The 15736-nt window shown below is 44.9% G+C and overlaps 1 protein-coding gene across 1 annotated transcript in view; it reads right to left on the reverse strand.

Annotated features, from left to right (window-relative positions):
* PDE4D (phosphodiesterase 4D, cAMP-specific) overlaps positions 1-15736 on the reverse strand; it is a 1047082-nt gene that overhangs the window by 738735 nt on the left and 292611 nt on the right. The window lies entirely within an intron of this gene.

Consider the following 15736-nt stretch of genomic DNA (forward strand, 5'->3'; position numbering starts at 1 on the left):
GGGGGGGAGTTGAGGGGGGGGGGAGGGGGGGGGGAGGGGGGGGGGGAAGCGGGGTGGGAAGGGAGGTGGGAAGGAGGGTAATAAAAAGTCGGGGTTTCCCAGCTGGGCTGCCTTGACTATCCCCAGCGCCGCTGGAGGGATAAGAACCTAACAAGCCCCTTACTCCTCAGTACTGCAAGGTCAATGCTCCACAATGTTGGGGCCTAAGATCAGGGTTCAAGCATCTTTTCACCAGGGTTCACTATCCCCCTTAGACAGGGCAAAAGGAAGACCTGCTCTGGGGAGACTCAGAGGGTTCACTCTGCCATTCTCCAGCCCTGCCCATTCCCTGGGACCTGGGCACATGCCACCAGGAGCCCACCCCCTCCTTTTAGACAGTGACCTGGCAATTGAAATCTTTGAATGCTTGCCCACATGTGTCAAGCTGGCCAAAGGGCCCAGGTGGTCCCTTGCCCACCCCCCCCAGGGGGCAGACAAGTCACGAATGTGCACAACCCCAGGCCTGTGGGACTGCTGCTTGGGGGTGAGTGTGGATGGTAAAAGGTCAGAGCTTAAGCCTGTGGCCTGGGCTGTTCACACACATGCTCAGAGGTGCCTCATGGTTCCAGGTGGAGCCAGATGGAAAGAGACATATGGGTGGGCCATGGGCTCCTTCCCTCAACACTGAGAGACTTGAAAATTCTACCTTTAAACCTGGCCTGCCAGACTATTAGGGAGGCCCACTTGTCAAGTTTGGGGGACAGACCTTTGACCCTGAAGTGGAAAAGAAAGCCTAAACATCGGGGCTCTGTAGTTGAACTTGACCTTCCAGGTGCAGCTTATTTGTCAAGGAAGGAGGCTCAAGCTGCTTAAATTAATGGTCTGTTATGGTGATCTACAGCTTTTAAATATTTAGGCACATGATATCTGGTTCTCCATCTGTATGCTTATTCTCACAAGTTTCAGAAGCAGCCCTTCTCCAAGCCCCGCCCTAGGCCCGCTGAACCAAAATATCTCAGGTCGGGCTGGTACATCTGAGTTTTAACAAGCCCTCCAGATGACTTGTGCCCACAGTTCATTCGCCAACCACTAACTAGACCCTTATCTCCTCTCTCATTTTTTAGACTAAGTCCATGTGTCAACAAAGCGGCGGTGAGTAATTCATCAGCAAGCGATGAAAGCAGATAAAGGACCACAAGGCCCAGACCGAGGCCAACTGCATTCTGTTCAGGAAACAGGTTCACACAGCCCCGGGGCCCTGTGGCTTCCATTCCGATCTTTCTCAATCCAAGCGCGCTGTGGGGGAGAGCTGTGGTGGCCACTCCGAGTTCAGCTCATTTCCCCTCAGAGGCAGAATTCTTCATATTTTAGGTTGCCCATTCTTCCCCACTGGCTTCTGTCTAAGTCTCTGACCTAATACCCATTCTCTTCCCTAACCATCCCTACTCCTCAGTGCCTAGGATTTTTGTTTGATCATACAACTGTCTAGCCCAGAGCCATTTACTAGTAGTCTCTGCGGTAGGTGAGAAAACAGTTCTTGTTACTACCCTGGGAGCACAGCAGAATCACCGTCGGAGCCTTAAAAACCCAGAATGGACCCCATTCTGACCAATTCAATCCTGATATGAATAGTGTGGTGTATGTGCGTATGAAAGCATGGGGAACAGATGAGTTTTCATTATTCTGCTCACACGTCAAAATGTCAAAGAACTGCCCTGACCGGTTTGGCTCAGTGGATAGAGCGTTGGCCTGCAGACTGAAGGGTCCCGGGTTTGATTCCGGTCAAGGGCATGTACCTTGGTAGCGGGCACATCCCCAGTAGGGGTTGTGCAGGAGGCAGCTGATCGATGTTTCTCTCTCATCAATGTTTCTAACTCTCTATCCCTCTCCCTTCTTCTCTGTAAAAAAATAAATAAAATATATTTTTAAAAAATGTCAAAGAACTCTTTTCCCCCCAGATACCCAGAGATGGGGTATTCGTTGATTATTTTACAGCCCTAAGCAAACACTGGTTATTAATATAACTCCGGCTTTTCTAGCCCGCCCATTCCCTTACCGCCTGCAAATGCTGCCTCCAAGAATGGCATTCCACCAAGAAGCAGTCCAAGAACTTCTGAAAAAAAAAGTGTCATGGCCCTAACCGGTTTGGCTCAGTGGATAGAGCATCGGCCTGCGGACTGAAGGGTCCCAGGTTCGATTCCGGTCAAGGGCATATACCTTAGTTGCAGGCACATCCCAGTAGGGAGTGTGCAGGAGGAAGCTCTCTATCCCTCTTTCTTTCTCTCTATCCCTCTTTCTTTCTCTCTATAAAAAATCAACAAAATATAATTTTTTAAAAAAGTATCATGGCCAAGGATAGGTAGCACCTACAGCCCACTGTCTTTCAGGGCTTTAGACAGAGGCTGAATTTAGCTAACGCCCCAGGGCCTCCTGGGTTAGCAGAGTGTTAAAGGAGTGGATACTTGTTTGTTTTGCTTTGGTGCTATTATAAAACATTCTAATGACATCTCCAGTCCACACCCTGCAATTTAGAAATGTAATGTGTACATGTGGTTCACAGAAGGTGAGAAGCTGCACTTGAAATTCAGGTACAGGACTTGATGGAGAGTCGGCCTTGGCTGAGGACGTCTCCCTCATATGGAAGGTCGGGGCACTGAGACGCTTGTAGCAGGTAGTTACTGTCAGGTGATTCCTATTCCAGCCATTCCATACGGATTCCACACTGTCCAGACTTAATTAGGAAAAGCACACCTACATGAAGCCAAAGCAGCTGATATGGACCCATGGACCTTGGGATTTAAAAGTACTGCTTCCAGGCAACGCAATAAAACCATTTTGCTAGTTGTGCAAGAACTTTTAAATCTGACCCTCTAATTTTAAATTGTTAGAACAGTTTCCAAGTACAAATCTCAGAAAATGAAAAAATAAATAAAATCAAGGGAATGATGACTACCACAATAACCCATGCCATTTGTCAAATCTACCCTGTGTAATTCGTATTTTCTCAATTTCACCGAAGAGGAGTACTTTGAGGATACGGTATTACCTGCCTGGATTGTAACAATGTGCCAAGAGGTTGAAGGCGTATCTGAGAGGCACAACTCCAGACTGTGCAGGTGGAAGCCATGCTGGACTTTGAATTGAGGTCAGTTGTAGCCATTCATCTATTGATGAGCAATGGACCTTTTAACCCCCACCAAGGAATAGAGAACATTCAATTCTACCAAGAGAGCTTCTCTGAATAGCTCTGTTCCACTTCAGACTTAGTTTCAGAGTCTGAAAACCTGGGTTAGTATTTCCTTCAAGCTATTAAGCTCTATCCTGGGGCCAGGGTGCCCATCTCTGCCTGGAGAGTACATGCTGCGAACTCCTGGACTGGGCTACGGTAGTGTTTATTATTACAAGGACTAGAGGCCCGGTGCACGAAATTCATGCAAGGGGCTTGGCCCTCGCAGCCGCGGAAGGACATCCAGTCTAATTAGCATATTACGCTTTTATTATTATAGATAGTTCGCACTAGAGACAGTGATACATATTGAATAAAAATTATAGTTGGGAAGTCCCACCAGGCCCCACGCACCACCTTCTCCTCTCCTCCCTAGTGTTGCCTGCAGAGGTGGCAACCATCTCCTACTTGGCACCATGGCTGCCCTCGGACCCCTCCTGAAACCCAAGGTTCTAAAAAAGAGTCCTGTAAGTTCATCCGGCACCAGTCAGACCGATATGTCAGAATTAAGCGTAACTGGCGGAGACCCAGAGGCATTGACAGTAGGGTGCACAGGAGATTCAAGGGTCAGGTCTTGATGCCCAACATGGGTTATGGGAGCAACAAGAAAACAACGCTCATGCTGCCCAGTGGCTTTGGGAAGCTCCTGATCCACAGCGTCAAGGAGCTGCTGATGTGCAACTGATCTTACTGCGCTGAGAGTGCTCACAGCGTCTCCTCAAAGGAACAAGAGCCATTGTGCAAAGAGCAGCCCAGCTGGCCATCAGAGTCGCCCATCCGATGCCAGGCTGCACAGCGAAAAAATGAATAGACAGATTGTGCGCACATTGTATCTGTGTTAATAAAATCATAACGTTCTGCAAAAAAAAAAATGTATAAGGAGGGAAAGGAGAAATAGGGACTGCCAGAAGTCATGTGGGTTCTTAAGTGATTATTATGCTTTAGGAACTGAAAGAGGATTTAATTCCATTAAGAATGGTAAAAACAATACAGACCCATTTGGCTGCTCGGCAATATTTGCAGTAGCCACAAGGTGGCGCTCACTCCTTAGAAATACAACTTTATATTGAAAACCTGACTCCAAGGAGAACCAGAACAGTGGACCATAAAAATGTCTTTTAATAAAACAGTAAGTCGGTTTTCACAGTTACCGACCACTACACATTAAATACACGAGCAGTGATGTTCACAAATGTGTGCAGGTGCTGGCCAATCATAAAGTAGGATATGGAACACAATGCTTCCAGCTCATTTTTACTTGTTTGAATTTATTTCTCCTTTAGGCTCTCTATGTAAATTAGCATATGTTGATTTCTCTTTTGTATGTTAAGTGCTGCACATTATTTAAAATGATTATCCTTTTCTACCTGGAACTTATAACAAAGAGATACTCAACAGATTGAAAACCTCCAGGGACATCTGGGTGGGCTGGCTGAGCTATTGAGAGAGGAGGACCACGCCTGAGCCCCTCCCAGCATCACTCCTCCAGCCCAGGCCTTGTCTGCAGGCCTGGGGTCACTCTCCTCTCAGACCATCTGGTCTGCAGAGCCTCAGGCGTTTTGCCATTTTCCTCCAAAGCCCCATCAACTTTTCTGTCTTAAAGAATAAAACTGTGAGAAGAAATAGTTACTGCATTTTTTAAAAGGCATTGCATTTTTTATGTGTATATACTTGTGGGTTTATGCCACAGTGGGAAAAAAAATCCAGAATGATTTCTATGTTGACTGACCCTGAACCAATGCTGTAAGATAGACATATCTAGCTCAAAAATGTAAATGCACCCAGTACTCACATGGTCTCTTTTCCTGAACACACAGTGGAACAGAAGTTGACATGAGAAAGTGGTATAATAAGTTAAGAAGAATTTTGAAGGAAGTATAAAGGGGCTAAAGAAGAGGCTGCAGAATGTGGAATGAAGATAAAGGTCTGGGATGGGGAACTGAGGAGAAAGAAGAGAGAAGGAAACTAAAGGGAACTGAAACCCAGGGACATTTGAATTTGTTCCAGAATGTCCTGAAAACTTTGTACTGTCAGACAGAACATGTGATATGGGCTATATCCATGGAGAGAAGCATGATGTTTCCTGGAGAATCGTAGACAGATCAGAAAGCCTCCTAAATTCTTGTCTTCTCAATCTGATTAGTAAGCAAACTACTTTTCCCACTTCAGCTCCACTCATGTCTGCTGGAGACTGCTGGGAGCCGTTCCAACCTTGCTACTTGACACAGTCGCTGCAGGGAAGAAACATCTGCACAGCATGTTTCAAGGGACCTGGCGTATATGGCATACTGTTCTTAATATGTTTGCTCCCCTTCTTGGCGCTATGTGTTTTAACCAAGGTCACCTCTCCGAGAAAGGTTGTTTCCCCAGGTAGGGATTTTTCCCTGAAGTTAGGGAGGGAATAAAACCCCTTAACTAAGTGCCAGGCGGGTAGTTAATCACTTTACCTATGAACAATCAGGCGTAAGCTACATAATCTTTACTCCCTGGAATGGAGATAAGAAACGCCCTAACCTTTGCAATAGAAATTGACAGGATTAAAATCAACTGGTATAAATACAGATGTAACAAGACAACAGGAAACAGAACCTAGAGACAGGACTTGGCTGGAGATCCAACACAGAACCTAGAGACAGGACTTGTCTGGAGATCCTACACAGAACCTAGAGACAGGACTTGGCTGGAGATCCAAGACAGAACCTACAGACAGGACCTAGGGAGAGAACCTAGAGACAGAACCTAGAGAAAGGACTTGGCTGGAGATCCTAGACAGAACCTAGAGACAGAACCTAGCGAACTTGGCTGTAGAACCTAGACAGAACATGGCAGGAGAACCTGGATAGAACTTGGCTGGAGATCCTGGCTAGAAAACCCAACTATGCTGATCAACTGAATTCTACCTCCGTGTCCTTCCTTCTTCGACTCCGTCCACACCTTTGGGGACCCCTGGACCTGCTGGGGTTGGACCCCAGCAGGAGACTCCACACCAAGATATCCAAGCCTACTCCAGACCCATTCTATCTCACCTCAGCAGTGATTTTAATCACCCCCAAAGAGTTCTCTCTCCTAGATGGCTGTTTCAAAACTCTGTCTCTCTTTTCAAGTTCCCAGACCTGGCTGGACCTGCACCCAAGCCATTAGATGATTCTACGACCAACTTCCCTGGCCCTGAGCCATTCTCCAGGAGCTCACATTAACGGGGAGCATCATTGCTCCCTTCCTCCCTCACAGATGATCCTCTTCTGGTCTTAGGCTAGCCTCCTACCCAGATGCAGGAGGCAATGGAGAAGAATAAACATGGAGCTTTTAGACTCAGAAGCTTTGAGTTTGAAGCCTAGTGAAACAGGAATTTGGGGGCAAAATAGGACAGGTTTAGGAAATATTAGAAATTTTGAAAATTAGGGGGACCATGGAGGAAGCACTGGGCTGCAGAGCAGCAGAAGGTATATTTCCATAGAATGGGGGAGCTGGAAAGCTGCAACAGGTACATTTCCATAGAATGAGGAGCTGGGAATAGCAAAAGGTCTATATTTACAACATAAAGAGAAGGAAGCCCTTCATCCAGAAGGAGAGGAAGAAAGCCCAAAGGGAATAGGAAAACAATAAGGAAGGAGGGAGGAGAACATCACATGTCCCATGTGAGGCTCAACCTTTGAGCCCAGGAGTTACTATAGTAACCAGTCTAAGGGAATAGTGACCCATCAGAGGGGATATCAAGGCACCAGGATCTGCAGCCTTATAAACCATAGGGAAAAGGAAGTCAGAGGGACCCTTTCCCCCTCCCTACATGGGAGTCCTTTCTATGGGACTCTTTCCCCCTCCCCATGTGGGAGTCTGTACTTATTCTTCAATAAATCTCCATCTTTGCTATACCACTTTCTGCCCGTGGATTCATTCTTCGATTCCGGCGCACAAAGGATCCAGGTTCCAGTCCAAAAATTCCGTATCACTAGTGCTTTCTAATTACATTTCCCTGGGCAGAATACACCATTTTTCCAAGATGCTGTTTTCTCGTGTCTAAAACTTGCTATAATGATGCAACCTCCCTGTGATGTTTTGAGGGTTGCCAATGTGTTATTTGTGAAAGCACTTTCCACACTTTCCTCAGCTCTCTGTCTGTTGACTTTAAAATGTAAGGATTTTAGTCCCACAAAGTATGATTCCTTCCCAAGTCCTCACCCACCACTGCATTCCCTTTGTGGATGAAAGGGGCCACATGCTGACCTGACAAGCTCAGGGGAGGCCTGCATGGCAGTCTTGCAAACTCAGAGACCTAAAGGAACCACAAAAGATGGTCTGAAATTAAACTTTAAAAGCAGTTATGGTGGGCAGGTATGTCCTAGGCCAGTATCTTCACTGACAAGGTCAACCTTTACCTTAACTGAGTCTGTCTTTTTGCATCTATGATAACATACCCTTGAAATGTCTGGGTAACTTGTAACTTCCCTTTTTCTGGAGCCCCTGGGGCACAACCAAATGTGCCGGGCACCAGGACAGATACCACAAATTCCTTCATTATCATGTTAATTGTTCCTGCACCCACCTAAGTATGTGTCCATCCATTTACTTTTTATCTAATCCCAAGGGTTTCCCTGCTTTGCGTTATCCCTCCTCCTTAGTCTATCACCAATGAATTTCATGTAACCCACCTATGTCCCTCCTTTGATTGCAAATGTATAAATACAAATGTAACCCCGCCATTCTCCGGAGCATTATCTCAATTCGTTGAGGTTCTGCTTCCCAGCATATGTGGACAGTTTTGCTCAAATAAACTCACAAAAATTCTTTACAGGTTTCATTGTTTTTTTTTTTACGTTAACCCCTTTGATGATACTATACCTTTCTCATTGTTAGGCTGTTCTATTTTATTCTGAGCCTTACTGGCAAGCTCCACCCTCTCCTCTTCCTCTCCATCACCATCCTTGCAAGATCCTCTGCACTGTGATCACTGGGGCCTTGGAGAAGAATGTGAAGTTCACCTCTCCAACCCTGAGCCCATCACCCCTCAGACCCCAGTCATGTGAAAGCATGTCTGATAGATGGTCAGAGCCCAGTTTACAAATTTGTAGACTCCATGTTAAGGCTTTAGGACATTCTCACATTTAACAAGTAAATGAAAAATTGTAAAGAATGCAGCTTATACAGAAAGGTATTGCATTCCTGCAGACAGTGAAATGTGATGTGCTATCTTCAGCCTGAAGCACAAGCTGGTAGTATTTTGCAGACTCCTCCTTAGCGGCCCCAAGTGGCTCTCTCTGGAGGTGATATAGGCAATGAAGGGATGTCAGAGAGTAAGTGCTGAATGTGACGGATGGAAGAAAAACCAGTTACCTGTTTCGGACAGGTCAGGCGCCTGTGTTCCATTTGAACTAGGACACAAAGTAATATTCCTAAATTCTGAGGCTGAGGGAGCCATCTCCTCTATGCATGTGAAGTTTGCTGCTAAGATTCTCTGTCATTTGTTTCTAAGCACTTCATCTCCATATGAAAGTGACAATTTCCTGGGCACTTACTTCTGGCCCAGGGGCTGTCGGTTTGGTGCTCAGCTGCTCCTATTGTTAAGTAAACCTATCATGTTGTCTTCCTCTACTATCAGAGTTTTGGCAAAGGTTGCTCAGCAGGTCAAATTTGCATTGGTTCAGGCCTCTCCTACATTAATACCATCAACAACTGTTAGGCGTGTTTGAGGCACTGACTCCTCCCATGGACTCTCAAGGAATATGTCTGTGTGTGTATACATTATAGATGATAATGATTGCCAGCCATTATCAACTTTAATGTTTTCCTTCCCAGCTAAGTTCCTTTGGCTGTCCAACTTGCACATACATATACATATGTTTGTACACACACACACACACACACACACACACAAATGTGCCCGTCACTGGTTACTATCTGCCCAGGGAATAAAAATCCATTTGAATAATAATTCATTACAGTAAATGTATTTGCTTTTAACAGACAAATATGAAAAGAATTCCTAAGAAACTATTTTTACATCCTCCAGCTTTCTGCTTTCCGAACAATGGCAAGAACATTAGACTAAGAGTCTAGCAGGGGGGGAATGCTGCACAAACAAGAACCATGTGGAAAAACGACAGGCCTGTGCAAGGGAACGCTTCAATCAAAATGGAGACCTCCACGGTGGCCAATGCATGCCAGCAACACGAACACGAACAGGAACACCCAGTCACAACGCCTGGATATTTACTTCTATCTATGACTGCAACCATCCTCATGGCCTGAGGGAGGCGCTGTCGCTCCCTTAAAGGATCTCAGGCAAAGCTGAAATATTTTAGTTCCCTCTAAATATCTGCAATAGAACAAAATGGAAAAATAACTCAAGATAACAAAAATCTAGATATTCCGGCCCAAAATTAATTTCAGAGATTCACACTCCCTAGGAACAGGAGGTTATTTATTTACTGGACTCAGGAAAGAATTAAATAAATGCAAGACTTGGAGAAGTGGTGGGTGGCACTTTTCTCCTTCCCTGGGTCTAGTCCTTATTTCCTCCTTCTTCCTTCCTGACACCAGGGAGTGGCAAATTAGAGACCCATGGGACCGAATCCAGCCAGCAGCCTGTTTCTGTAAATAAAGTTATGTAGAAGCCAAGCCATGCTCATTTGTTTGTTCATTGTCTATGGCTGCTTTCATTCTGCAATGGAGTGCTATAGTTGTTAGAGAGACAAAACGTCCCAGAAACCCTAAAATAATTGCTATTGGCCCTTTAACGTACCTTTGCCCTCTCCTGTCTGCGAGCTATATTATTTTTCAACAAGGGATACAGAGGTGACAGTGGTAGACAAGGATATGTGTCTGGTCAGCCGGGGAGGGGGGAGGGGGGCGGGTGCCAGCTTCTTCAAATGCATGTCTGCAATATGCTGGAATTGCCATCTGCCAGCTACTTGTAGTGAGTCACATGCAGGCAAATGGGAAAGGGCACTTGGAATGAATATTCGGAGACTATACACCAGCGGGCATGGACCCCGGGGGGACAGAAGTGGGGTTTTCTTTTCTGCTTCCAGCTGAGAGTTACACCAAGGAAAGAAAAAATAAAACCCTAACCCCCTGCCACACAGCGGGTTGGGCTGCAGGCACGGTGGCTCTGGGCTCTCCACCAGGGACAGCCTGCACTTTACAATCCTAGAAAGCCTGTGTCTGTTCAGAAATGTAATTCCCAATCTGATCACAAGAGCTCAACGCTGAAAATGTGGCACAGAAGAGAAAAATGTTCGGATAAATGGGGAAAAAAATGGAGGGCTTTGTGCAAGAGAGAAAATTACAGGAAGCAGTGAAGAGACATTCATTAGTATGAGAACGGACAGGGAGGTGACAAAAAACAACACATCTCATATATCTACATTTTTTTTTTACATAGTCTGGCTAATAACATACATGAGAGGTTTTAGTCCAATGACACTGTGTACATCCGGGGAATAGACACCCATGGGGAAATTCTCCAGGCATGGGAGGAGTGTGGTCGAGGAGAGATCTATGGAAGAAAAGCAACAAAAGAGCAGAAATCATGGGTGCCAGACACCTTCCAGGGAACTGGGGAAAGCTGCGATGACTCAGGCTGTGGGAACAGGATTGTTGATGATCCCAATCGAGAAGATCTTAGCCTTTCCAAAATGAGGGACAGGTTCTCGTGTGCGAAACTGTGCTTCAGGTGATCTGGTATTGGTCCTGAAAACATGTCAGAACTGACTGACTGACAGATGGTTTTGAGCACAAGAGGGTGAAGCTCGGGGGGGCAGGGGGAGAGAAGGGCAGCATGACTCACAAGGACTCGTGTGTGGGCAGTGTGCCACGCAGCACGAGCAGGCGATGAAATGTGTCAGCCCTGGAGCGAGGCTGCTGGCTCTGAGTGGGTGCTACCGCGTCCTAGCCGTGTAACTCTGGGCACATTCCGGAACTTCTTCGTCTTTCTGGTTGCCAGTGGACATACTAATAGCAGAGGCTGTTGTAAGGAGTGAATAAGTTGATGCAGATAAAGGTCTGAAAACCGAGCCTGGCTCAGATTGGTGCTATGTGATTCATCATCCGCTCCTACCAGGGACGGGGCCGTCAGGCCAGCAGCCAGCAACATGCCACAGCCCGGAATCAAATCGGATTTTAGGAAAGCGCTTTACCAATTCTCACAGGACACCACCGAGGACCAACTGATAATGTCTCTGAAGAACAACACAGATGAAAAGATGCAGACCTGGTTTCACAACTACAATTTCACTTCCGCTTGGTGAAACCTCTCTCAATCCAAGCCTTGTCATTGTCTTCAGTCCTGCCCTTGTTCAACATTCCTTATTCACAAGACCTGAGATTATTTTATTGTGAGAAATTGAAAAATATTGTGGAATATTCCAAGTTATAAAAATAACTTTCAACATTTAGAACTAACAAAACAAGGAAGTATCATACCTAAAACACTAGTGATTTCTCACTTACTGGACATATCCCAATAAATATGGAGAAACCTCTTAGTAAAGATATAGGAGAGAGTCCTATGAGGCTCAGGTTGAGATAAACCTTGTTCATTCTTTCAGTTCATTCAAGTGTTTATTAAGGATTTAATATATGTTAGGCATTGTCCTAGGTACCTGGAATTTATTAAAAGAAAACAAATCATTTGTCTTTGTGAAACTGATATTCAGATGGGATCCTTACTAACCAGAATTTCTATGAATCATGACATCTTGGTTTCACTTAAAAATTTTCCACAAACTATGCATAAACTTGGTACACTAAGTTTTTCTCATCTATAAAATGGCAATAAAATACCATCATTGCATACCATGATTTAGGAAAACTCTAGGACTTCCACAAAACCTAGAAGGAGTTCCTTCATAAGAAATATCCAGTTTTGCTGCCAAACAGTCTCTTCTCCTACAGGGAGGCCTGGGGTAAGAGGTACTCTGCGTGGGAGGAGTTACCCTCAGAACCTCAGATCCAAATGGACATTCCTAGATCCACAACATGACAAGGAGGAAGTGCACTGAGGTTGGTCCCTGGAGGTGGAACCAACATTAATTGGCAGAAGGCAATTTCCTGGAGTGAGGAATGGGCTAAATGATCAGGGGAGGAGTCATTCCTCAACTGAAAGTCTATCTGTTCTCTCTGCTCTTCCATTCCCCTCCTCTGGTAACCACAGAAGCCACGCCCTCATCCTCAGGTGTGCTCCACAGGTGGCAGTCTGGTGTGCAAATCCACCTGCTCCTGCCCCCTCCCAGGAAGGGCTCTGAAAGGTGACATGCAGGCGACAGGCTGCCTACAGCGTACACTGAAGGGACCATGAATTTACTCAGAAGCTAAGAGTGGCTCCATGAGTTTGGAGATTACATGAGATAGGTTCCTCCTCTCCCTCGTTTAGGCCACACATATTTTCCAGTACATAGGGGAGAAGAGGGATCCTTTCATTCTTTATTCATCCAACAAATACGTACTGAGCACCTATCATGTGTGAGGCAGGGTCCTAGGAGGCAGGTGGGGAAGACACACAATAAACACATTAATGTGTGTTAAATATTAAAAGATCAGCTGGGTTAGTGCTATGGACTAAATTGTGCCCCCTCCCCCAAATACATATGTGGACATCCTAAACCCCAATGTGACTGTATTTGGTGATGGAACTTTAGGAAGTAATTACAGTTAAATACGATCATAATGATGGGGTCCTAACTCCGAGGTATTGGTGGTCCGGTAGCCTTACAAGAAGCAGAATCTATTTTTCTCTCTCTCTATGTCTCTCTCCATAAACATTCACCAAGGAAGGGCCATGTGAGGGAAGAGTAAGAAGGCAGCCACCTGAGAGCTGGGAAGAGGGCTCTTACTACAACCCTCCCACGCTGGCACTGGGATCTTGGACTTTCAGCCTCCAGAACTGTAAGACACTATATGTCTGTTGTTTAAGCCACCCAGTCAATAGTATTTTGTTATTGTGGTCCAAGCAGATTAAGACAGTCAGATAGTGATAAGTGCTCAGAATTAAAACCAAACACAGAAAAGGGACAGAGAGAGATGACAAAGAGATAGGAAGACCTTCTGAGGGGGAGATTTTGGGCTGAGAGCTGAACGAAGCTAAGATTCAGTCAAAGGCCCTCCTGGTCTCAGGTTGAATAATGGTAGCCATCAGGATATGACAGAGCTCATCAGTAGGAGCAAATGAGACCACCCTTTAGAATATTTTTGGGAGGAAATGTTACACAAGTTAATCTGTGTTTCCTTGGGCTAGTCCCTTAAACCCTATGCCAAGTTTTCTGGACTGTGACATGAGGACAATAATAATTTTTATCTCATTAGGTTGTTGGGAGGTTAAATGAATGAATGCACATGAACCAATGCCAGACACACAGTCTATGCATAATAAACACTAGCTATTATTACTACCACCCCTACTACTATATCTACTATTATAACAACTACTGCTATTATTATTATTATTATTATTATTATTATTACTATTATTATTGGAAAGCCACAGACAGAATATTAGAAAAGAAATTTCAGCAATGGCACCTGTCAATTAAACCTCCTCTGAGCATCCTCGCCCTCACCATCTCTGGGATATTAACTTTGCTTGTCTGTCTCCCCCCAGCTCCATCAAAGGACCAAAAGCAATGATGAAGCCCATGTGCTGTGAACTTGGAAGTCCTTTGCATGAGTTCAAAGCCTTCAGTGATAAAGGCTTCCTCCTGATGGAACACATTCGTTCTGCTCACTGAGACCAGAACACTCCCGGGTACCTGTTCTGGTCCTCGCATTCCTCATAGGTCAGGCTGCAAACCAAACACCTTTAGCAAGATGAAGACTCCCCTTCAAGTGCTACTGAGGAAGAACAAGAAAGATGGAAACAAGACAAAAGAAAATAAGGAAGAGAGAAGCAGGAGTGGAGGAGAACTGGAAAGAAAGGTGAAGTGGGGAGACCATGGAGGCCATTAGGAATTCACTGTTGACTCAGTTGTTGACACAGTAATCAACATGGAACTGGAGAAAGGGATTAGGTGGGCAGACATTGTCCACTTGGATCTACTTGTCTCATATAGGTAGGTATTTCAGGAAATTACTTTGTACAAAGCTTGAGTGCATTGAAATGAGTAAATGATCCTGACAAATGTTTCATCTAGGCTTTGTTTTTATAGAGGCGTTTTTACAATTACATAAAGTGAAGAGAAATTGCTTTGAACCTGCCAGACTGTAGGTTTCCTAAGGGAAGAATCTGTGCATGTGGTTTTCTTTTGAGCATCTTTTTCTTCTTCATGCCTGCTAAACCCAGTTGCACGCGTACTCAATTAGTGGCCCTCTGAAAGGTTTTAGACACCTTTTTGCATGTTTTTTTCCCCAAAGTACTCCAAATCCACTAGTTTCCATAGACTTCTGATTTTTCTTTCTCATTGTTCAACAAAATTATTTTATTTTTAATTTTGAATATGTCATCAAAATTTTATACACCACAATGTTGTCTGTCAAACAGGCCTATTACTCCCAAATACTGACTTTATTCTTACATTATCAGAGCTGTTCTTGGTTTTTAAAAAAATATATTTTTTTATTGATTTCAGAGAGGAAGGGCATGGGAGAGAGGGAGAGAGGGAGAGAGAGAGAGAGAGGGAGGGAGAGGGAGAGAGAGAGAGAGAGAGAGAGAGAGAGAGAGAGAGAGAAACATCAATGATGGCAGAGAATCACTGATTGATCACTGATTGGCTGTCTCCTGCACCCCCACCCACTGGGAATCAAGCCCACAACCCAGGCATGTGCCTTCGACTGGAATCAAACCCGGGACCCTTCAGTCCGCAGGCTGACGCTCTATCTACTGAGCCAAACCAGCCAGGGCAGCTGTTCTTGATTTTAATAGTATTCTGTGGAAACCAGGTGATCTGCATGTCTCTCTCCCCCTCCCCTACCCTGCACCCCCTCCACCTTAAATACAAGCAGTAGTTTGTTTAGAAAGTCGCAGAGGTAGATAAGTGAGCCAGCGAGGCTGTGTGGACTCAGGAACCAAGTTACAGAGGCAAAAGAAGGGCTCTTTGAGGTTAGGAGAAAGAAAGCAAAGGTACCCACCTGGGGGAAGGAGAGTAGAAAGAAATGCATGTGTGTGCACAAGAGAAAGTGATAGCAGCCCTTATTTGGCTTTTTTAGGAAAATTTGATGTTAGGCATTAGGTATGAGTACAAAGTATTACTAATATGATTACACTGAGAATCAAATGAAAACCTAGAGGAGGGGTGGATATTTTTTTAAGTCAAGTCCTTCAGCAAGAATATTTGGACAGTTGCTAGCATGCCCCTTAATAGCTATGGAATTAAGGTGGGAGTGGAGCTGGTAAAAAAGAACCAGGGATTAGGAAGTTTTAAGGGAAGTGAATACAAATTAGAACTGCTATAGAATGTGCTGATTTTTGTCCGAGGTAATTTCCCTTGAGGCAACAGGGGTGTTTGGAAATGACCATTGGATTAATCATCAGAAGATATGTGTTCATTTTCTGCTACTGCCAGATACTACTGGTCTTACCTTCAATAATCATTTGACCTTGAA

This window comes from Myotis brandtii, unplaced genomic scaffold, assembly GCF_000412655.1.
Source record: "Myotis brandtii unplaced genomic scaffold, ASM41265v1 scaffold115, whole genome shotgun sequence".
NCBI classification, from domain to species: domain Eukaryota; kingdom Metazoa; phylum Chordata; class Mammalia; order Chiroptera; family Vespertilionidae; genus Myotis; species Myotis brandtii.